General features: G+C 36.8%; 1 protein-coding gene across 7 annotated transcripts in view; it reads right to left on the bottom strand.

Moving 5' to 3' along the window:
• The window catches only part of dlgap3 (discs, large (Drosophila) homolog-associated protein 3), a 328237-nt gene that overhangs the window by 183945 nt on the left and 119722 nt on the right, over nt 1-24570 (bottom strand). For 6 of the 7 annotated variants that reach the window (XR_015515960.2, XR_015515961.2, XM_088651379.1 and 3 more), the window contains one exon: nt 11784-11974. The exons of the other annotated variant lie outside the window; for it this stretch is intronic. The gene's annotated coding sequence lies outside the window, so the exon portion shown is untranslated. The remainder of the gene's footprint in view (nt 1-11783; nt 11975-24570) is intronic. 7 annotated transcript variants of the gene reach the window in all.

Below are 24570 nucleotides of genomic sequence, written 5' to 3'. Positions count from 1 at the left end.
AAACAAACAAACAAACAAACAAACAAACAGACAGACAGACAGACAGACAGACAAACAGGTAGATGAACAAACAAATAAATTTACTAAAAATAATGTTAGCTACAGGATTATATATTTTGAACTTGAATAAATAATGCTAGGTGGAAGTAATCTAGCATGCAGCTAGATGCTGGAGTCTAAGTTAAGATAATTTTACAGATAAATGAGCTAGATCAGATTAGACATCCACAGTCTAATAGATGCACTTTGGTACAACATCAAGGTGCATATTAATGAAGGGGGATTTACGCAACAATAAACACAAGCAGTGATTTCAGAGGAAACAATGCACCTTCAATAAATTTTAAAATTATATTTATTATGCAGGATGTGGCAGTGATAAAGAGCTTCAACTCTGCGTACGATGAACAAAACATCACACATTTACTTTCCAGAATCATGATGTATGTTCAGGCAGAGCTCCAAGAATTATTGGGATGAGATTATGATAAGCCTGCTGTAAAATTGTACCCACAAACACCCCTGTAAAAATTTTCACTGTATAAATATTAAAATGAACTATTGGGATCATCCTTACTTTTTCATGGGCTAATATCGTTCATTGGGTCCTGAATTTCTCTATATACTTGTACATTAAAGCTTTACGGTCGTGCTGAATGCCTTATTTCAATCTAAACACAGACAATGAGCAAACACACTGGCTATTCCTCATTAAAGCTCTGGCTTGTGTGGCACCTATGCAAAATCAACTTTTGGAAGCTGTTTGGACAGAACTGTGTGAAGGTATAGTGTGTCCACTCTCAGATAGAAGTGAATTAAACATAATACGTCTCTTTTTTTTAATTCCCTGATGTTAAAATCCAAATCCTAAATTTTGAGGTCAACTGTAATGTGATGTAGTTTCCCCACCCACCGAATTGATTGACAGGCAAGTATTAACATGTCTCCCTATCACATGTTTAATAAGTCCACAGGACAGGATTTGTAAAGAAACTGGGATTCAAAGATCTGTTCCAACTCTCTGTGATTAGCTGCACCTATGTAATTCTATAAGCGCTAGAATCACCACAGCAGCATGTATGTGTACTTCAAACTTTGTAACGGTGTTTGTGTGTGAATCATCATTGCAGAAAGGCTTGAATAAACACCACAAATACATTAAATAAACTTGGTGCTTTTGACTAATGAGCTGAATTTCTGCTTTATCTGTGCCTGTCACTGTCACTGACTGCTGTTTATCTGCTTTAACGCATGAGAAGGAGACACACATGGGAACTGTGGGCGGGAAGAACCAGCTCATTCGCATTTTAAGACACAGACTACAAAAACATCTACACTGTCCTCAGACCTGAAAATGGGCATATTCTGCGTTGTATAATAAATAATCTGATGCATATTTTGAGTAGAAATGTTACAGACATATTCTAGAGATGAAAGCTTGTCTTACATCTTGTAAAAAGGGGTAAAAAGTACATTTTCAAACAGACTCTAAACAGTTTGGAACATTCAGTATTACTGTCTGTTTGAGCTAAGACTAGAACCCTGAAAAAGTTATGTTAGTAAACTCGTTCATCAAAATGAAATTTGCTAAACTAACTGTACAATGCATATTTAAAGGGTCAGTTCACTCAAGAAGCTAAATTTACTCATCATTTACTCTCTCATGTACTTACAAACCTGATTTACTCTCCTTTATTCTTCAGTGAAATATTAAAAAAAGATTTTTTGGATGTTTGTAGACATACCTCTAAACAAGAAACTGTCTAAATTGTTAAAGGCTTCCATTTAGAGCATAAAGCAACTGAAAAACAGCATGAGCAGACTGAAAACACTTTGGTTTTGGCCTTTGTAGTAAATTATCCATTTGATTCCGAACTGTTTGTTCACTGGGCCTAATTATAATTACTATCGGCTCTCTGTTACTGACTGAGAAACTGTTTCTGGTGATTCAGTGAGCGAGCAGTCTGAACAAATGTGAACTGTTTCTGATTGTTTTGCGAATGTGTTTAGTCAATTCACTGAACAGAAAGAACAGACTCAAAGGAAAGATTGATTCGTGAATGATTGGAATCACTGGTTCAGAAAAACTGCAGAAATACAAAACATATCTCCTATAAGGTCAATCAGAGCACTTACGGCTTATAAAACCCATGGATAAAGCCCAGCTGCATATATGTGTGTTTATTTTTGTGTCTTATGTTGTGGAGACCAATATAAAGATAGCTGTATTCGTGTCACTCAACATCAACTTTGTTTACCTGTTGTATTAACACAATATCGTTGTGTATAATTTATGCTCTAGTAGATATTTGGGAAGATTATATAAAAAAAAGATACATTAATGTAAAAAAAAAACAGATTTTTTGTGTCATTCTACTTGTATTATAGTAGGCTTTATCATGCAGTGAATGTTTTAGTTGTTGTTGTTCTGTTCCATATTCTGTTCACTCTCCAGGTTTATGAAAACGTTTGTTTGTTTGTTTTTCTTTGATTGTATGTGAATCCCATGATGTTTAATTGAATGTTTACAAATTTGTAGTATATAACAGATTGCCACTGACAGGGAAGAGTCAAACCTGTCAACATTGGGATGTGAACATAAGGAATATGCCCACCATAATAAGGGATTCCCCCGACCCCTTTTAAAAAATCTCAAATTACTAAATATGCTCATTTGAAGCTGTTTTGTTGTAAATAAACAGTTAAATGGTCAGTAATATGTTTTATTATTATTATTTTACAAAAGAAAAAAATAAATAGTATACATTAGCAGCAAATAAATTAGCAAACAATTCAGCTTATTAAAATTAATAGCTGTTATAATGAAACAGAATCAAATCACATTAGCCGTTTCTTCACTGTATAATGTACACATTCTGATTAAAGGGCAATGAATGAATGATTTATTTCATCTGCTAGGGATCATAGCAGGATAGAACTGTAAAATACGGGAGAATCCCGGGAAAAACAGGAGGGTTGACAGGTATGGCCATATAAAAGAGCTCTAATCATACTAAAATTTATTCCAGGATTGTAATACATGATCATTTTGTCTGTTATACTCAATGTGTCAGATTATGTTCTTTTTTTGTTGTAAACAAGAAGTCAACAAATTGTTTCTTGTCCAATCATTGCTAAAGCATGCTTGCTTGATGAGTGAGAACCAATGAGGTTTAAATAATACGACTAAAGCCTCTGATTTACGTCAAATAATGCTTATTTTCATTCTTCGTTTGTGGGCAAAAAGCAGTTTGAATTTACTGCACTGCAGTGTACCCTCAATCAACTCAACAATGATGGTGGCTTTGAGAAAATAATAGTTTCAGTAACTTCTGGCAGTAGCATTGATCTATGCAATGGCACAGAAAAAGAACAAATGGCATAGATGGTTTGTGCATCCACTTAGAGAGAACAATGATGGCAAGTTTGCTCTTTTTATTCAGAAAATGCAGAGCACAGATTAGGAAGTGCAGTTGCTGTATATATATAAAAATAACTGTTTGATAAGTTAACTTGTTAACTTAATAAGTTAATTTGTCTCAACACAAATCTATTGTGTGTAACCCAGCATCTTTTACAGTATGTCATTCTTCTGAATGTGCACCACATGGTTTGATGATCTCCAGAAAAAGCTGTTGTTATATGTGAAACTTGCAAAAAAAAGCACAGAATACTGATTTCCACTATATAGAGATTGCCTTGAGTACTTGAGTTCCAGAACAAACCCACCAACAGTGTAAAAAGTTAAATTGAAACTCCCTTTTTTTTATGTAATTTGACATCATTTCAGTTCATTTTCTGATTTCATTTGAAGTATTGACCTTTACCCTCCACGTACGAGCGGGTGCAGCCATTAAAATCTTTTTGGCTCAAGACTTCCAGTTTCATTCACTTCAATTGATTTTTATACATTAAAAAAATTTGTTAAGCTTTTTGAAGGTGCAAACTGATATTGTCTTAGCATTTTATGCAACTTTTAATGTATAGTCATAAACATACTTGTTTATAGACCATGTAGTTTGTGCCTTTTCTTCCTTTTTTTTATTCCTATTAATTTCTCCTACAGGCAACTAAATCAAAAGTTCTGAAGCAATTGCAAAATTGAGCGCATTTCCTCATTGTAGAATAAGATTAATACCGGGCCTAACTGAGAAGTCTTATAAAGGAACAATTTTCATTTTGGCCCCTTTAAATTCCTCATGGAAGCTGCAACCATTTTTTATTTATTTTTTTTTATTGTGACAAAGTTCCTAAAGAAATGGAATATTAAATGTAATCCAGGCTCATTCTGAAAATGTACTGCTATATACGTCCCAGGAGGTATGTTTTTTGCAGTTTTTGCGAATCCACCAAACCATTCTTTGTACGTTTTTTGAGATCTCAAATTTCTCTCCCAAGTGCCAACAAGTCTGCTCTGCTTATGTAAATCCATCAAAGGCCGCTGTCAACTGACTGACCAATCGACTGACCCTCCCTCCACCTTCCCTAAACCCAAACAACAGTGTTTTCAAAAGCAATGCAGAAAAAGAAAAGCCATCGCTTGATTTTTACCATGTTTTCAGACTTTACCACATTCTCACCCCTTTATTTACTTGTTTATTTTATTTTTTATGTTTTTGTCTCATCCACTCTCTGGAACCATTCTTCACAGGACCGCACTCCTCTCTGTGTCTTAAGTCTGCCGACGTACATGCCAAGCTACTGCACAAACTGGTAACAGTGGGAAAGCCATCCACACAGAGTTAAGCAGTCAGCTAGTAAGCATGAAAAGGATCGCTGTCATGCCCGAAGTGTTCGTTTCAAAAACGAAATGCAGCCATACGTACATCTAGCTACATAATTTGCGATCTCCAGAAACAAATAAAGTGCTACTGTTTCAAAATGAGCCTATGTCGATCACATAAGAAAATAGTGGGCGTGGCCTGTTTTTTTTACTGTGAGCTGAATGGATGTAGATGTCATTCAGAAAGATCGGGAAAGGGTGAGATTTATTACAGGGGGAGAGTTATTACAACCTAGCAGACACCTCCTCCTCACCATTTTTGTTTGTTGTCAAAAATATATTCCTAAGAATTCCTAAGATATACATAATCTGACAATTTAACTGATAAAAAAGTGCATTTTCAGATTTCAATTAAAGATTACAAGGGCAAACAATTTAATTTTTTTTTTAATTTTTAATTTTTTTTTTTTTCTCTTAAAGACATCCATAGATGAATTCTTCACAGCAAAACCAGCAATGTGAGCTAACAAAATCATATGGTTAGTCTTGATTTCATTTGAACTTTAAGCTATATATCTCATCTCAACCTACTTTTTCTCATGCAGTGAGAAAAGTGCACACATATAAATGACACAGTACAAGTAAGGTAGACACAAGAAGAGGTCTGCATCTGTTTTCAGCATATGTTCTAGGCCTGAGCTCTATATAACCTGACAGATGCGAGAAACCTGCAGCATTTTGTCCGACGAGCTTCTAGAGAGTGTTTCAATCTCCATCAGCACACACACCGCCGTCCAGCAGCCCATCTCCATCTGCATGGCTTTTCATAAAGATCAAAAGATAAAGGTGACAGCTCCTAGATCTGAAGAGAAATATCATTCCCATCAATCCCATCATCCACGGCATGCCAGCAAACCACCAGAAGTAGGTCACAGCTTGTTTCATGTGGCCCTGTAATGAGTCGGCCTGTAATTATTAATTGTCTTTTCCGAGCTAGATTTATGATTTCAGAGAAAGCGCATTCTTGCCCGCAAGTAATCGTTACAGTAATGGATAAGCTAGACTTTTCCTCTCATTCTTTCTTCTCTCTGCCTATTTTGCCATTCGTCATTCCATCGTTCATTGTCAGCCTCTCGGCGTTGAGTTGCTGTGCTGTCATTTTCTTCCTTTTTTATAAGCCCACCTCGCTTTCTCTCTTTTTCAGTAGGAGAGCAGCTGGAGTCACAGGAGCCGCCTGTCATTTTAACAGCTGGAAATGCAGTGCATGTTGAGGCTGCATTGCTCACACGCCCAAATCAAATTTCAAACTAAATAAATTCATTAAACATTTGCTTTGTTGTTTTCTTTAGCACAAAACTTTGACCTTACTCTAATGTATTTATATCAATCGAATGTACAGTCGAAGACAAATTTATTTACTCTTCTATGGATTTTTAATCCCAGTGTTTAAAGTCCCCATGAACCAAATTTCGCACTGTGAAGCAGTTTCTAGATAAACAAATAATTGAATGAGAAAACAGTGGGTGTGGCTTGTTTTTTTTTTTTGTTTTTTTTATTTTATTTAATTTTTTTGCTGCAAGCTGAATGGATGTAATTAAGTAGGCATTTCATTCAGTACATTTCATGACCTTCTGAATAATATTATTGACAAGATTAACGCACCAAAGAGTTTTTAAAACCGTGAGTGCGCAGGGAAAACTTCATTACTCAAGGTGATTCAGAAAGATCAGGAAAAGTGTTTGGGTTTGTTTGAGACAGTTGGAGTAGCGTGATGAAGGCCCAATCCCAATTCTACCCCTTAGCCCTTTCCCTTCATCCCTACACCTCATTTTGCACGTTCCCATGAAGGGATAGGAGATTTTTGGAGATTTTTCAGGACCACACTCAATACTAAAGGGTTAAAAAAATTCCCAGAATACACCAGCCACAGCAGCAGTATAGCTGCACCCGGAAGTAAGGAGATCCACAAATTTGTATTCATTATATTATCAATATTGTCATTATTTTGATTATTTTACAACAAACAAGCACCTTTGAATACATTCATAATGGCGTTCGTGTTTTTTGTCATGGTTTAAAAAAAACCCTCTAAATTCCGCTATCCATAATCCCTAATAATAACTCTTTTTACAATGTCTGCTATAATGTTAGTGTTGTTTTTGTGTTTACATGAATATAGCCAAGATGTAAATGCACAGTACAGTTATTCACACTCTTCAAGGGTCAAGGGGAAGGGGAAGATGTAGGAGTACAAAAATAGAACTGGGATGAAGTCTAAATATGTCAGCCACGCCCATTTGCTAAAACATACGTAATCTGGCAATTTCACTGAAAACAAAAACAAGAAATGTATTTTCAGTTTTCAATAAAAATTAGAAGGGCAAACTATTTTTTTAATGACACGCAACCTGCAATGTGAGTTAACAAAATTATGTGGTTGGTCTAGGATTTCTTGGGGACTTTAATAACATGTTAAACAGAGACATTTAAGGACATTTTTACATTTCAATTGTACCATTTACTTTACTATCAATTTATTTCTTCAGGAGAAAGTCTTTTTTCTTTTATTTTGGCTGAAACAAAATCAGTTTTTACTTTTTCAAATAATTTCTAAAGTTTGTATTATTAGCATCCTATTGATATTGTTTTTAATTTCTTTTATTCCATTATTATTATTTTTATTTTTATTTTATTTTTATTTTTATTTATAATTTCTAAAGTTTGTATTATAAGCATCCTATTGATATTGTTTTTAATTTCTTTTATTCCATTATTATTATTTTTATTTGTATTTTATTTTGGCTATAGAGCAATCCACTCTTGTTCAGCACAATTAACCTAACTTGCCTAGTTAACATAATTAAACAAGCCTGTAAATAGCACTTTAAAGATGAATACTAATATCATGCGAAATAACTAGTACAATTATATGTCATCATAGCAAAGACAAACAAAATTAGTTATTAAAACTACAATGTTGAAAATATTTTCTCCATATTGGAAACAGGCCAAAACTTTTGCCTTTAACTGTATGCATTTATTTATATGTTTGCTTGTTTATTTGTATTTGTTTCTTATTGAAGATCGTTATTTGATTATGCAAGAATGCATTAAATTGATCATAAATATTGCAACCCAGGCTCATTCTGAAAACATACCCCTATATACATTTCTAGAAAGCGCCAAATACATCCCAACAGCTACGTGTTTTTTTATTTTTTTTTTGCAGTTTTTGTTTTTTTCCCGAATCCACCAGAAGTCGCTGTGTACGCTTTCTGACATCTCAAATTTCTCTCGTGAGTGGTTACTCAAACTCCAGTGGTTACTCAAATTCCATTGGGATCACTTCAGTCCTACACAAACTACTAGATTGTAGTGTACATCCTAAGGATAATTTTGTTTTGATATCTGGTGGATTGACAAAACTTAAAAAGGGAGATGTTCCCTGTCTTTTTGTGTGGAACCACAATACTCTGGCCCCACTTCTGTCCCATCTCCATCTGACTACGAGATGAGCAAACCACAAACACCACCTGATCATGTTTATATATATATATATATATATATATATATATATATATATATATATATATATATATACACACACAGTTAAAGTCAGAATTATTAACCCCCCTGAATTATTAGCCCCCCTGGTTACTTTTTCCCCCAATTTTTGTATAACAGAGAGTAGTTTTTTTTAAACAAATTTCTAAACATACTAGCTTTAATAATTCTTTTCTAATAATGGATTTCTTTTATCTTTGCCATGATGACAGTAAATAATGTTTGACTAGATAATTTCAAGACATTTCTATACAGCTTAAAGTGACATTTAAAGGCTTAACTGGGTTAATTAGGTTAACAGGTTAGGGTAATTAGGCAAGCTATTGGTTTGTTCTGTAGACTATTGAAAGACAAAATAGCTTAAAGAGGCTAACAATATTGACCTTAAAATGGTGTTTAAAAAATTAATGACTGCTTTCATTCTAGCTGAAAAAAAAAACAAATAAGACCTTCTAAAGTAGAAAAAATATTATCAGACATACTGGGAAAATTTCCTTGCTCTGTTTAACACCATTTGGGAAACATTTAAAAAAATAAAAAATAAAAAAACTTAAAGACTTCAACTGTAAGTTTTGAAATATATTTTGTGAACACACTAAAGACTCATCATATTTTATTAATAGGATGTACATTGCAGCATGGTGTTTGGTTAACAGGCAAAAGAGAGACTCAACTGATATTGAGAGATTGCCTAATTGTGTGTGTTAAGCTAAGCAGGGGGGAATAAAATCATCTCAGCACTACCACATTTGTGTGGAGCTACCTTAAATAATAAAAAATATATATATTATTACAACACAATGCTACAAAAAAGACATATAATTACACGGTGTGCAACTTTGACATATTTTTGCACACACTTGCTACAAGGGAAGTTCATGATGGCAGAGATATGCAATGAACCACTAATGGTGGTTCATTTCGCTATGCTGACTTCTGATAAATCAGGGACTGAGTCAAAGGAGAGTGAGTGAGAGAATATCATCTGGACTAGTGCAAATGTATTTATACATTACATCATCAGCACAAGCCATTTATACAGAACTTATAGTATTAATTACATTTTCAGGTTGCATCCAAGCAATCATTACAGTATGGACAAAATATATAAGCTAAGGATTTTCTTCTCATTCTTTTTTCTCTGCCTATTTAGTCATTCTATCGTTCATCGTCGGCCTCTCAGCACTGAGTAGCTGTGCTGTCATTTTCTTCCTTTTTACAAGCCCACCTCTCTCTTTTTTTCTTCAGAAAGGAGAGCAGCTGGAGACCTGCCTGTCATTTTAACAGCTGCAAATGCAGTGCAGCTTGAGTACAGCCACTACATTAAGTGGGCCGAATTACTCACACGCCCAAATCAAAGTCGGACTAAATGGGGAAAAAGTGAAACAGGTGCATGTGTGTGTGTGTGTGTGTCGCAGGTGAGCTGCCATACTGGGCGGTCAATAAATACTACAGAGACAGTGAGAGGGAGCAGTTCAAACGGAGTGTGATAGGAAGAAATGGGCAATTAGATGGAGAGCGAAAGTGAAGCCTACAAGAACAAGAAGCCCCCAAATCCCAGAGTAGCCATGTGTAAATGTATTGCAGATGCTACCTTTCCATGTTTTAGCACACACTTTACATCAGGGTCCACAGGTCTGAGATCAGAAATGCTATCATTTATTTGTTCTAATTAAAAGAGATAGTTCACCTAAAAGTGTTATTATTTAATTATTTTAATCCTTTTTGAATTTCTTTCTTCTGCTTTATTACATTTTTACATGAACATTTAAACAGCTGAAATAACAGAATGTTGTTAAATATTTGTTCATTTAAATAATAATAGCATTTTTATTTAGATTCTTTTATTTTGCATTCACTCTGAAAAACAAAAATGGTGGACTACAAAACCATATGTGCACAGACACGATGGGTTCTATTTTAACGATCTCGGCGCAAAGTCTAAAGTAAATGCCCTAAAATGTCTGAATCCACTTTTGCTATTTTAAGGATGGAAAACACGATTTGCACCCTGGCGCATGATCTAACAGAGTTGTACTTATTCTCTTCATGAGTTGGGTGTGTTCTGAGCATAACGTGAATTAAACCAATCAGAGTCTCATCTCCCATTTACTTTAAGAGTCAATTGCGTCCCGCCATGGTACATTTGCTATTTACATGGTGACTTTGGAATCGTAAAAACTGAACTGAACAGTTAAACTGATCATCTGCAGCACGAGCATAAAGAATGAGCCTCCCCCAATCGGCCTCTTTACTTTCTCTCTACTCTACTTTTACTTTACTTAAATTCTTTATTTTCATGGATAAGAAAATGGTGTTGTACACACTCCACTAGCCTACACATTTAATCCTACATATTTAATTTCATTTGTTAAGTGCAAAGATTTGTTTCAAAACTATTTCTAATTTTAGTTCTATTTTCCAGCAAATGAATAAATGAACAATAATAACGAAGTGTGGTCAAAAAACTGAGTTATATCCAAACACCCAACCTATTCTTATGCCCCATATAATCTCCAAAACCTGACAGGTGGACAAATCTAAACTTGTTTTTATTAAAACAAATATAAATATGCATATAATAATTAATACTCATAATAATTATAACATTATACAAATGCAAATTGTCATGAATAAACTAAAAAAATCCCCAACGACATGATGGCATGGAGGTAGAGGTTTTTATATTTATGTATAAAATAATAAATATTTGTAACATTTTAATCCTTTATTTTTTTCATATGTAAAGATATTTGTGCATTGCTGTATTAAGCAATGTGTAAGCGTTTGGATCAGGATAGGCACATAACTAATGCGCTCTGCGCTGGACGTTAGACCAGCTTTTAGTTCAGTTCCTCAAAATAGTAACACCCCAACAACGCATTTTAACACACCTCCTTTTTAGACCAGCACACCCATGAGTCCACAAAGTGGCACAAATGGATTTGCTATTTAAACAACATGGCGCAAGATGTGAAAATTACGGTTGCGCTGGTCTGAAAATAACAACAAATTAATCCATACAGGTCTTATTGCGGTAGGTGTATGATAGGGCCCAGTGTTTCTTTTGAAAATTACATCGCCACCAACTGGCCAGACATGCATAACACAACATTTTATTAAGTTTTGCATATCCATTTATAAAAGCTTTTTTTATTGTTAATGCCACACAACGCATAACTGCAATCCTATTTAGCAAAATCAGCATACAAACATAACTTACGTGTACTAAACACTGCATTATGCAACCAACCTCTACCAGGAAGCTGCATTACACATTAAAACCATCTAACATTTATAAATCCTCTCGACCTTAAAGAGGAAGCATCTTTAAAACCCCACAATCGCACAGCACCTCTCTTCACAGACACAGCTCTCAGTGCATTCACCTCGCCAACACATAGGCCATGTGGAACAATAAGCAAATTGCATGAATGAATGCAACATCCCTGTGCAACAATATCAAGCGATAATGAAAAGCCTGTTTTTTTCTTACCGAATAGTGTTGATAGATGAGGCAGAGGCAGAATGGGGACACTCTGCTTAAAGTGATGGCTGATGGGACAGGCAGACACAGCTGTGTGATCAACGGTGCCTGCTGTCGTGCCCACATGAGCGTGCGACGTGCGGAGACACGACACCCTTCTCTTTAGCGCACCTGCATTCAGCCACAGCCCGGCTCTTCACCTTTAAGCAGATGGAAAACAATGTTTCAGGCACACACAATGCATGCACAATGGAGCGATGTAGACGTCAGCTAAATTTAATAAGTTGTCCTCATGTGACTAGCAGGGAGGTAGGAATGTTATTTTAGACCTCGTCAGATTGCTCCATAATGAGGTAACTGAGATTCATGCTGATTTCCAAGAAAAAAAAAAGTGTGAGTAGATGCAGGAAGAAGCGCAGAAATACAGCTTCACACTATGCTAGTACTCAGCTATTTTTGTATATCACTTAGAGAGATAAAAAGACAGGCTAGATGTATCATGGATGGATGGATGGATGGGTGGATGGATAGATGGATGGGTGGATGGATGGATGGATGGATGGATGGATGGATACTCTATAACACAATTGGATGGATGGATGGATGGATGGATGGATGGATGGATGGATGGATGGATGGATGGATGGATGGATACAGTATGATACAAGTGGATGGATGGATGGATGGATGGATGGATGGATGGATGGATGGATGGATGCATGGATGGATACAATACAGCTGGATGGATGGAGGGATGGATGGACGGATGGATGGATGGATGAATGGATACAGTATGATACAAATGGATGCATTAATGGATGCATTATAATACAATTATATGGATGGATGGATGGATGATCTTTGATGCAATTGGATGGATTGATGCATGGATTGATGAATGAATAGATGGATACACTGATACAATTATATGAATAGATGGATTATTGGTTGAATAATCTATGATACAATTGAAGGGATGGATGGTTGGATGGAGGGATGGATACACTACAAAACAACTGGATGGATAGATGGATGGATGGATGGATGGATGGATGGATGGATGGATGGATGGATGGATGGATGGATGGACGGATGGATACAGTATGATACAATTGGATGGATTGATGGATGCACTATAATACAATTATATGGATGGATGGATGGATGGATGGATGGATGGATGGATGGATAAATGGATGGATGATCTTTAATGCAATTGGATGGATTGATGCATGGATTGATGAATAAATGGATGGATACACTGATACAATACTCTATGATACAATTGGAGGAATGGATGGATGGATGGATGGATAATCTTTAATGCAATTGGATGGATTGATGAATGGATGGATGGATACACTGATACAATTACATGGATGGATGGATTGATGGATGGATGGATATTCTATGACACAATTGTATGAATTATGGATAGATGGATAGATGGACGGATGGATGGATACACTATGATACAATTGGATAGATGGATACAGTCTAATACAACTGAATGGATTGATAGATGGATGTATAAATGGATAGATGGGTGGATGGATAAATGGATGGATAAATGGATGGATGGATGCACTATGATACAATTGGATGGATGGATGGATGGATGGATGGATGGATGCATGCACTATGATACAAGTGGATGGATGGATGGATGGATGGATGAATAAGGTATGATACAATTGGATTGATGGATGGTAACAATATGATAGGAAGAGTGGGTGAATGAATGGATGGATGGATAGATGATTATCTTCAATGAATAACTGTATGAATGAATATAACCCGTCCCTATTGGATAGATAGGATTTATTTATTTATTTATTTATTAGAATATGAGCATGACAGCTGAAAGACCAAAACTGTTTGTTCAATCTCCCCAACGGGCCTTGAATCATGTCTGCTATGGGTGACAGGCAGTAACCCAGCTTTATGTGCGTTGGATGACGATGAATATTGTGAGAAAGCACTCTACTTTTATGGCAATGTTTGCTAGCGCTCTCTGTCGTGATGTAATTTGCTTACAAACAGCCTGATTATCTGCCTCTACTTTGAGAGCAGATCAGACATTGGAGTCTCATTATAAAGTGACTCGACAGAAATGCCTCAGCTCCCCAGACGGGCACCCATGGGACGACAGCCTTCAGAAACTGGGGATAAACACTTCTTGATAGTTTACTCTATTTTAGTTTTCTTTATTTATTTAATACTGGTCTTTGCTCTGCTGAAAGTCATTCATTTCAATACAGACATTTGCGAGCAAGCGACACAATAGTAATGATCTTCCTTTTGTCTCAATTTAGATAAAAATAATACCAGATTCACTACCTGCTATATAGTTGATTATAATACAAGTGTTTTATTGTCAAATTTACTATATACCAGGGGTGTCCAAACTCGGTCCTGGAGGGCCGGTGTCCTGCAAAGTTTAGTTCCAACCCTAATCAGACACACCTGGGCTACCTAATCAAGCTCTTACTAGAATTTCTAGAAACATTCTTGAAGGTGTGTTGAGGTAAGTTAAAGCTAAAATCTGTAGGACACCGGCCCTCCAGGGACGAGTTTGGACACATCTGCTATACACAGTTGAAGTCAAAAACTGTTAGCCTTCCTAAAATATTAACCCCCCTGTATATTTTCCCTAATTTATGTTTAATGGAAAGAAGATTTTTTTTTTCAACACATTTCTAAACATAATAGTTTTGACTGATTTTTTTATGTTTGCCATGATGAGAGTTCATATTTTTACAAGATGTTTTTCAAAATACTAGCAATTAGCTTAGTGCAATTTAAAGACTTAACTTGGTTAATTCGGTTAATTAGGCAAATCACTGTACGTTCACCCCGAAAGCGGCAAGAGCGTCAAAGTAGCCGGAAGTCATTCATTTTTAATGAGAGCCAGTGTCAAAAAGTGGTGAGGAGAAGTGCAGCATGTCTTCGCTGGTGTGGATGTCGAAGAGAGATGAAATCAAGTCAACTTCATGGTAATGAGCTATGACGCGGTTCAGCAGCAAGCAATAAGTATGTGGAAGTCCACCTCTTGACAGGAGTCCAGAAAACACAGTCACTGTGAACTTTAGTTCCAACCACAGTTGTTCCGAAGGGTTTGATTATTGAGGTTGCCGGATTTCCAATTATTTGCAATGTTTTCTTATAGTAACATACATTAAAAAAAGTTATTGGCGAGTTACTGATGTGGATTAACGTTTTATATATATATATATATATATATATATATATATATATATATATATATATTTTTTTTTTTTTTTTTTTAAAGCTGGAATCTCATGCAACAATACAAAACAGTATTGCTGCTGCAGGACTTTTCAGACATATGGACACATTGGATAATTAAGTGGAGCAAAGCCACACCACATGCAACTTGATCTTCCATTGTTAAATCAATTTGATAAAAAGTGTGCAACATTTTCACTCTGGAAAGCATGTTTTTTGCGGGAATGTAACTGATATGATATGCTGCAACGGCCCCTTTAAATACGAGACCAATGTAGCGAATTTTGACGCTTTCGCCAGCAGAGCTGAAGGCAGACAGCATTGTTGCCAGGGCGGCCAACGCGACCCTTGACACTCTCACTGCCTTCTGTGTGAATGCACAGTTAGGTTAACTAGGCAAGTGTGGTGTAGTGAACCCGAAGTGGGTCCATTACGAGGTGTGAGGGGCCTGACATCCCAGAAAAAAAATAAAAATAAATAAATAAAACAATGTCCTTTCCCGGAAGTGTAAAAAGGTGGTATTCATTTACAGGGATTTTCTAAATTTCTATCCAGTGCAAAAATATATCCAAAAGTCCAAAAAGTGTCCAAAAGTCCCAAATAGATTTATTCGATAAAAAATGTATTAGGTAATAATATTGACCTTAAAATGTTTTTTTTCATATATATATTTGAGTCAAAATAAAGCAAATAAGACTTTCTCCAGGGATAATATATATATATATATATATATATATATATATATATATATATATATATATATATATATATATAGGAAACACTGAAAAATTCCTTGCTCTGTCCTTGGATGGATGGATGGATGGATGGATGGATGGATGGATGGATGGTGGATAGATGGATGGATGTTGGATGGATGGATGGATGGATGGATGGATGGATGGATGGATGAATAGATAGATGAATAGATGGATGGATACATTATAATACAATTGGATGGATGGATGGATGGATGGATGGATGGATAAATAGATAGATGAATGGATAGATGGATGAATGGATGGATGGATGGATGGATAGATGAATGGATGGATAAATACACTATAATACAATTGGATGGATGGATGGATGGATGGTAACAGCATGATACAATTGCATGTATAGATGGATGGATGGATGGAAGGATGGTCTGAATCAGTTTGATAGAGTTGGATGAATGGATGGATAGATGGATGAATGGATGGAATTATCTAGTATGATACAATTGGATGGATGAATGGATGGATGGATGGATACAGTATAATACAATTGTATGTATGAATGGATGGATGGATGGATGGATGGATGGATGGATGGATGGATTGATGGATGCACTATATGATACAATTGGATTGATGGATGGATGGATGGATGGATGGATGTATACACTTTAATGCAATTGGATGGATGGATTGATGGATACACTATCTATGCTATCTATAATTCCTTCCTCTGTTATCATTTGGGAAATTTTGACTTCAACTGCATATCATTTACCATTATAACAGTAATTTAAAATAATGTAAAATACCTGCCATTTAAACATAATTACATGCAACTAACATTAAACCAACCCCTAATGCTATTTCACAGTAAGTATATGTGGTTAATTAGCATTACATAGTGCTCAATGATCTGAAAATCAGGATCTGAAATCACAGTTGATATTGGTACCACATGCTTTTTGGAAATTGAGTTTTTCACTTGGAATAACGTACTGGCTATGAGACCGAAGTTGTTTGGCAGGACTATAAAGTGTCCAAAGTGGTTTGGCAAGACTATAAAGTGATAACATTTCACCACAGTCTGGAAATTCAGTCCCGCAGACTCGCTTCCCCAGATCTCTGCAAGCAAGCTCCGCGAGAATAAAGACGATCGATTTTAATTGCTTGTTTGAGGGGCTGTGCCGGATGGAGGGAGACAGAGAGAAATAGGGAGAGATGACGAAAGACTGGATCTGCGATCATTCTTGACTAAGAGAGGTTTCAGACCTTGGGCAACATAACATCATACTTGACACAGGGCATGACCACAAACATGGCTAGTCAGAAAAGGGCAAAGGGAAACCAGGACCACCTGCTACTCACTCTTTATCACAGCAAGCACATTCTGTTCTTATTCTTATTTATGCCTTCAGAATATTTCATTAGTCCGTCATCGTTCTTCCCATCTTTCTGATTGCCTCTGTTCATTTGTGTGTGTGTGTGTGTGTGTGTGTGTGTGTGTGTGTGTGTGTGTGTGTGTCCGTTCTGCTTCTTTGACCTTTGTTCTTATCTCTTTGTTTCCCTTCATCTATGAGAGATGAGTCATCTTCACCTCTGACCCCCAGTTCTGTTCACCTGTTCTGTCTCTTTGATCGACTCGTGTGTTCCTTACTATTTCATTTAACAAAAAAGCCCTTTTCTTCTCTGTTCATGGATACTGCACAGCAAAATATTTTCTTACTTGAAGTTTTTGCTTTGATTCTAGTCCAAATATCTGAAAATTCTTAAATCAAAAAGCATATTCAAGACAAGTAAACCGTTATTTTGTTTTCAGAAATAATGAGTAATAAAAATAAAGAAATAAGCCCCTTCACACAGTGATACCAGTAAATATCCAGAAAAATTCCGGAATGACTTTACTGGTATATTCAAAGAAGCGCTGTTCACACAGGCTCGTTACTAAAAGACCATTCACACATCCATTCCAAAATACCAGTAAATTCTGACATCATTAACCAGAAATGAGCTTTAAACTGCTGCGCTTAGATTTGTAAACATTTGATTACATTAAAAAATCTGTGGAGTATTGTGAACAACTTTGATGAAAACATATGGAGGAACACTTTCGCATGTCGAGATGTACATAATATGTGTGTGTGCTGGTGCTCACTGGCTGCTTCACGTACGTCAGAGCTTGAAGGTAACAAACAACGGCTTATCATAAGCATTTTATCGATAAATATTTACACAGTTGGCATTAAGAAGGAACATAGAAATGTTATCTGACTAAAATCTAATAACTTAATGCGTCTGAAAAATATCGAAAAGCATTTATTTTCATAAACCGCGCAGACATGAGTGCGTATGAATGTTCTGATTGGCTAAAGTAGATGTCTCACGTCAGAGCGTTCTAGACGTGAACGCGCTCTTTCTGGCAATCTTCCTTTTGTGTTTACACAGTGCAGCATTCCGGCAAATTACAGGTTATGTTACTACTTCTCTCTCTGGAAAATAGCCGGAATAAATTTACCAGTATTTTCAAAAAGGGCCTGTTCACACATACAGACTGTATATGTATGAAAACGGCTATTGACAGGTTTTTTTTTTTTTAATTATTTGCCAGTGTGGTTTGTAAAATAATCTTGTTTTTGACTTGATTTTATCTTATTTTATTTACACCACTCACAGGTAATTTAAGTAAAAAAAACTCATTTACCTTTCACTTATTATTTCTGAAAACAAGGCTATTTTTTATTGTCTAGAAAATGCTTCTTTGTTTAACAATTTGTAAATATTTGGACAAGATACAAGAAAAAAAACGTACATTTAAACTACTTATCTAACTTAATTAAAATCAGTTGAAACAAAACAATTCTCAAACAGTTTTTGGACAATTTAATTGCCTTATGTTCAAACCACTTAAATTTGTAAAAACAATTAGGTTAACAATCTATTTGTGCAGGGATAACATGGAGGAATTGTGTGGGACCCAACATTTCTTACAGTTTGAAATAAGAATAAATAAATAAATAAAAATCTACTTTAATAATATTAATAATATTAATACTAATACTAATACTAATACTGACAATAATAATAATAATAATAATAATAATAATAATAATAATAATAATGGATTTTATTTAAAGGCGCCTTTCTTGGCACTCAAGGTCACCGTACAAGACAGCAAGAACAGTCAGTCCAAATAAAAACACAACATAAAAGTCAATTTAATAAAAAAAGTTTACAATTTAAAATTTAAATACAATTTTTTAAAAAAGAGTTAAAGAAAGTAGGCCGTTTTAAACAGATGTGTTTTGAGTTTAGACTTAAATTGTAAAAAAGAGTTTAAATAAAGGTGATCAGGAGGAAGTGAATTCCAAAGCTGAGGAGAAGAGAGGCGGAAGGCTCTGCTCCCCATGGTGACAAGGTAGACAGGGGGAACAGTGAGATGAACGAAAGAAGAAGACCTGAGTGTTCGAGAAAGTGTGGCAAATGATCAGCTGCAAATGATCAGCACAGAATTGAAAGAAATAGACAGTAAAATGTACAGACTGTTTACAGGCTTTACTATATACTTTTAATTTCCTTACTTTACACTAGCGGTCTAGTTTGGAATAATTCAAAGTAGAATTTAAAACAATATTTCAAACATTAGATGTGTGCACAATAAAAGAAAAAAAAATTGTTGTTCATTCATTCATTCATTTTCTTTTTAGCTTAGTCCCTTTATTATTCAGGGGTCACCACAGGGGAATGAACCACCAACTTATCAAGCATATTTTTTACACAACGTATGCCCTTCCAGCTGCAACCCATCACTGAGACTGGGACTGGGACAGACACTCTCATTCATACACCTACACAGTGGACATTTTAGCCTTCCCAATTCACCTATACCGCATGTCTTAGGACTTGTGAGGGAAACCAGAGCACGGGGAACACGGGGAACACATGCAAACTCAACACAGAAATGCCAACCTACGACTTTCTTGCTGTGAGGTGACAGCTCTACCGACTGCACCACCAATATTAATGTTAATAATGCTATTAATTAGCGTGTAATTCGCATCCGGGTCACGGCAGCAATATAACCCTCCTTGTTGTTATTGCCCTGCTCCAAGCGGGATCCATTATGTGTATTCTGGCATGGCAGGCGAGCACACTAACAAGAATGTTAAAGGCAGTGTCAGTATAACTCCTAAGGCTAGGCTTACTCAAACAGCTTTAGTTGGCCTCCGTTAAACTCACCCTATAAACCTTAAACCCATCCGGACCATTGCTACCCTGCTGCAAGTGGGATTTGGATTTTTGTTTCCAGCATGGGAGGCAGGCAATAAATACATTTGCAAACATTGAGAACTACTGTTATAGAGTAAACTAGTTCCAAGATTGCTCTGTTTATCTAAAAGGCAGGATTCCAATCCTACTCCCCATTGAAGGTTACAATTGCTTGTTTTCTAAAATTGCTCCATTTTTGCCCGCTTATTCTGAGTTTGTGCCCAAATTTGGTACAATCCATTAAACCAGCGGTTCCCAAACTTATCAGCCCGCGACCCCCAAAATAACAATACCAGTGACTCCCGACCCCCAATATCCTCTGAGGTGGTTATAAATACAGACACCTTGCATGCAATGATGCAGACACACCAATTAATTTTTTTTTACGTGTGTCAGTGCTTTATATGTGCCAGAAAGTATAACCTGGTGTTATAAAATCAAAATGCATCTGATGCTATTGCTGCCTTTAATATAATGTAATTACCCCAGGGGTCGCAATCCAATAGAACTAGTAACTATTTTCTACTATAGTAACTATATAGTATATAGTAACTATAAACGACTATTTTTATTTTCAGCAAAGCGATGGATAAAATATGTTAATTCTTATGGTTTAATAAAAATAAATAGATTTTTGGAAATCACCAGGCGACCCCCCTTCATTGCCCCGTGACCCCTCGGGGGGTCCCGACGCCCACTTTGAGAACCACCTCATTAAACTACAGTTTTGCGGTGACTTGTAAATGACAATGTGTGGTGGACTTGTTGTGTCTTGAAAAGCATACACAATGACTGACACCATGTCTGGAATGTGTGGAATTACAATGGAACTACAATGGGATATATCACATGTAATGTCAGCCAATAGGACCACAGAAGATCTTTCATAAACCGCTTTCAAGCATCACAAAACAAGAGAGAGACAATAATATCGGTGCTGCTAGGAGAAACTGTGCAGTAGGGAAAAGATTTGTGGAAACATGGCACCTATATGGTTTTCTCGCAAAGGACCACCACACTTTAGTAGCCGTTGTGTGTTTAATGTGTGCTCCATTTTCCAGAACTCAGTAGTTGCATCCCAAAAGACACACTATGCATGTATACACTCTAGGGTTGCATGATACTGGAATTCGGTAACAATCGACACCGAAATTAAAATTAAAAACGTCCATTTCCCGCTAACATTCGAGAGCTGTTGAGCACATTCTTAAACATTGCTGATCTGCCGTTGTGTTCTCATGCTCAACGCTCGACTGTGATTGGTCGTGAAGGTCATCAGTTCACCAAACTAACCACCGTTTACTGAGTGTAACCACAGATACAGGGACACTGGAGCGTATTAAATTCATCAGTGGATCACTCGTATATCAGCTTATAGACAAACCCTGTCCCTGTATCTGTGGTTGCACTCAGTCAACAGCAATGAGTTCGGTGAACTGATAAGCTTCACAGCCAATCACAATCATTTCTGTTAAACATGTGAACACAATAACTAATCAGCTCTGTTTTAGCGTAATATGTGCGTAATAGTGCTCAAATGTTTGCGGGAATTTAAAACTTCAGTTAAGAAGGTCGCTGGGTCGCTGCTTCGAACCTTGGCTCAGTTGGCGTTTCTGTGTGGAGTTTGCATGTTCTCCCTGCCTTCGCGTGGGTTTCCTCCGGGTTCTCTGGTTTCCCCCACAGTCTAAAGACATGCGGTACAGGTGAATTGGGTAGGCTAAATTGTCCGTAGTGTATGAGTGTGTGTGTGAATGTGAGTGTGGATGTTTCCCAGAGATGGGTTGCAGCTGGAAGGGCATCCGCTGGGTAAAAACTTGCTGGATTAGTTGGCGGTTCATTCCGCTGTGGTGACCCCGGATTAATAAAGGGTCTAAGCTGACAAGAAAATGAATGAATGAATGAATGAATGAATGAATAAAACTTCAGTTGCGATTGGTACCGAATTCCAGCCTTTTGACAACCCAATCGTGTAGTGTAGAGTTTAGTGTCATCCCAAATGGAATACTGGAGTGTGTTTTTTTTACTAAATGGAATTTCCAATCATTTCCCGGGTGTTTAACGGTTGCCAGATTAAGGGAGATATTACCAGCTTAGTCTCTTTAATAATAGTCTCTTTTATTAGCTTAGTCTCTTTAATAATCAGGGGTCGCCACAGTGGAATGAACCACCAAATTATCCAGCATATGTTTTACACAGCGAATAGCCTTCCAGCTGAAACCCAGTACTGGGTACTCATTCACACAAAGTTATACACTATGGCCAATTTAGCTTATTCAATTCACCTATGCCGCATGTCTTTGGACTCTGAATAAAACAAGAGCAGCCGGAGAAAACCCAAGCAAACATGAGGAGACCATGCAAACTCCACACAGAAATGCCAATTGACCCAGTCGGGGCTCGAACCAGCAACCTTCTTGCTGTGAGGCAACAGTGCTAACCACTGAGCCACCGTGTCGCCCCAATTTTTCTTTCACAATCCAAAATAAACAAAGAAATCCAGCAGCTGACTACTTTAACAGACTAAAATAGTGTGTAGTTTGAACCCAGCCTTTACTTACATTTCTCTTAGTAACATTGTTTGGCTCAATAACCTGCAGAGAAAAATCCCCGACCAGCTGATGCAATGAACATGTTCTGATGTAAGTCTCATTACTAGAATTTTTAGATTCAGTCATCTCGGGTCAAAAGCCCACAGCTTGATCTTGACAGGTTTAAGTGAGAGAAGCTATACAGTAGGACTCACATGCACTTGAGAGAAGACACAAATAGCATCGCAAAGATCCAGAGACGAAGAGCTCCATATTATGATTGAGAGCACAGATCCTGCCCTATGCGTGCAGCAAGTAGATCTTAATTCCAGTATTTCCTTGACAGCTCATTCCTAAGGACACACTGAATCGGTATAAGCTCTGGCCCCATTAATGGTCAGATCCCTGCGGTTCTGTCTTTTTCACAGGTTTGCCTCATTATCTAAATCAGGGTAGTTAACAGCAGAGGTACACAGTACGGTTTCGCTCAGTGCATTCCAGTTTAGATTGGAGAAGGAAAAAAAAATCTATATGGCATAAAGACCTGGTCACATCACTGGTTGCTAGGCAATTTGTAAAACTCTTGTGAAAATGATCCCTACAACATCATCACTCCAGCAGAAGTACTTCAGTCAGAAAGACCTCGGATCAGGTTGTTGGTTCTAAACGGGCAAGCGTGCAATTTGAGGGCTCAACAAGCTCGGCACAATTACAAGCTGTGACGCGTCCAAATGGCCACTCTCACATGTTTCTCTTACGCCTCAACAGGGTTTTGACAGAGAATAACCACGAGCCTACAATAGTTGTCATCTTTGATGCATCATGCCTTGCGCTTTGGTTTCTGTCAGCCTCTGTGAGCATTGTTAGTAGTTTTTTTTCTCTAGTTTTCTTCGGTTTTTTGAGTTCAGAGTGCTGTAGGCGAAAGCACAAAGACCATCTGCTCTCCACAGGCTGTTAAGTTTGAGCCTGTTACTGGGCCCCATTTATTTCGCTCCTTTGTAAGCACATTACCACAGCATGCTCTTCTCGGGCTTCTTCCGTCTGCCTCATTTTAGACGTTTGGACGATAAGGATGCTTTGCGGTTAACAAGGATCAGCATTTATTCTCCATCTCAACGTCTTTTACTTTAAACGTCCCTTTGTGCTTTTTCTTCAGTCTGTTTCATTAACGCCACACTTCTCTGGCTGATGTTAGACAGACATCTCAGGAAAAAAAATATACTGGATGGTTCATATAAAAATGAAAATTGACATCATTTTTCTCAGCCTCATTGTCGCTGAAACCCGTACGGCTATTTCTTTTGGGGAAACACAAATGCTTTTGGCCAGACACTGAATGATGACCAGGCTGTCAAGCTCCAAAATTGACAAAAACTCAGCGTGTGTGCTATTTACCAAGTCTACGACCAAGTCATGCCATACTTTTATTTGACATGCATAGTAAAAGTCATGCAGTTATTAGTTGAAAGTTATTGATTACTATTTGTCTATATTGAAACCAGCGTTGATATGGCAAATGCACAAATTCAAAATGTATTCAGTAATCTCTCAGCCAATTTAAATGTCATCACTTGATTGAATAGGGGTTATCAGTGGTTATCAATTGAAAGTTATGGGCCAGTAGGGGCCTTCTGCGCCTACTGGTAGGCTCTGAAGGCTGTTATAATCAATCCACATTGTTAATCAGCTATAGATCACATATGGCTGGAAGTTAACGAGAATTATTTAAATTATTTATTAAATTACCCATTAATTGTATTCTATTAATGCCTACCCCTGTATAGTATAGCTGATTAGACATGTGGATGGATGATAACAGCCTTCTGAGCTTACCAGTAGATGCAGAAGTCCCCTACTGGCCTGTCTCTATCAGCTGATAGCCACTGATAACGTCTATTCAATCAAGTGATAACATTCAAAGCGGGTGAATTTTTCCTGTACAACTTTAAGGGTGCTTTTCAAATCGGCTGAAAAATTACTGAATACATTTTGAATTTGTGCATTTGCAAAATCACCCCTGGTTTAAATATAGACAAA

The sequence above is a fragment of the Danio rerio genome, chromosome 19, assembly GCF_052040795.2.
Source record: "Danio rerio strain M-AB ecotype USA chromosome 19, GRCz13ab, whole genome shotgun sequence".
NCBI classification, from domain to species: Eukaryota; Metazoa; Chordata; class Actinopteri; order Cypriniformes; family Danionidae; genus Danio; species Danio rerio.
The sequence above is the reverse complement of the archived record's forward strand: the minus strand, read 5'-3'. Positions and strand labels throughout refer to the sequence as shown.